At 41.1% G+C, this 1,152-nt stretch overlaps 1 non-coding gene across 1 annotated transcript; it reads left to right on the top strand.

The window, feature by feature from the left end:
* The first annotated feature begins 642 nt into the window (after window positions 1–642).
* On the top strand, window positions 643–715 carry Trnak-cuu. The gene has a single exon. It is a non-coding gene; the product is annotated as a tRNA-Lys (tRNA).
* The last annotated feature ends 437 nt before the right edge of the window (window positions 716–1,152 follow it).

Here is a 1,152-nt window from a genome sequence, read left to right as displayed (position 1 = left end):
CAACGACACACGGTCGCGTGCAGGGAGTGTGGGATAAACAGTTTGAGTGTATATGATTGATCAGTGACGTAACTAAAGGGGACTTAGGGGTAGATCCCCCCCCCCCCCCAAACCCTCAGAGAAGTAAAAATATTATTTGAAACTAATGTCTAGTTTTGACGTATAATAACTGCATATGCTTAAAGTTAAAGATCATTTATCAATATCATGGCAGTGAGACTAGTCACTGGGCAAAAACCGGTGACTATAAAAAAAAACCCTCGGCCCCTGAGGGGGGGGGGTCGCCCCACAGGCTCTTCCATTCCTCCCCCAAAGCATATCCCTAGTTACGCCACTGTGATTGAGGCTGCTCGAGCTGTTGCTACAATTTTTTCTGATGAATTGATTTTACCAATGTTGAAATATATTCATGCGGGAAAGTGAAAATAGTGATTTAGTTTGCTTGGGAAATGAGCCGAGGAATTGATTTGTCTAAAATAATTGCGGAATGGACTGATGCAGCTTTGAAACGCACGGATTCTATTGATTTTGGATCAATTATAGGCTATGAAGCATCGGTTGATCGCCTATAAACAGGTTTATATTACACATTGTTTTATTTTAGATCACAGAGTATGAAGAGACCATATTTTTTTTCTGTTGGCCCGGCTAGCTCAGTCGGTAGAGCATGAGACTCTTAATCTCAGGGTCGTGGGTTCGAGCCCCACGTTGGGCGAAATTTTTTTCTGGCTGATATCGCTTTTCTTTAATGATAAAAACGTTTTATGTAATTTTTTGTTTTTCATTTTTATTGTTATACGTGCACTTTAAATTGGCGTGAATAGACTGAGGATTTGAAATAGAAAAATCGACCCGTGATGAGATGGCGGTGATGAGGACTCAAGTGGAGAGGAACCTTGAGTATAACAGGGACGTGAATGTCTACTTCTTGAGTTTTGAAAAAGCATTTAAGCGAGTTGAATGGGTAAAGTTAATAATTTCTTAAGATAATAGGCTTATTGTTAGACTGGAAAGATGAGCAAGTCATTAGTAATCCGTGTAAGTTTCAGAATGCTCAAGTGAGGGTAGCGAACGGAGAGTTAGGGCAGGCAAGATTGGTCAAGGTGTGAGACAGAGCTGTCCGCTCTTGCTTTTGCCGTTTAACGGAGACAT

The sequence above is a fragment of the Ischnura elegans genome, chromosome X (assembly GCF_921293095.1).
Source record: "Ischnura elegans chromosome X, ioIscEleg1.1, whole genome shotgun sequence".
In the NCBI taxonomy this organism is placed as follows: domain Eukaryota; kingdom Metazoa; phylum Arthropoda; class Insecta; order Odonata; family Coenagrionidae; genus Ischnura; species Ischnura elegans.
Note: the sequence above shows the minus strand (reverse complement) of the source record. Positions and strands in the feature narration are given on the sequence as shown.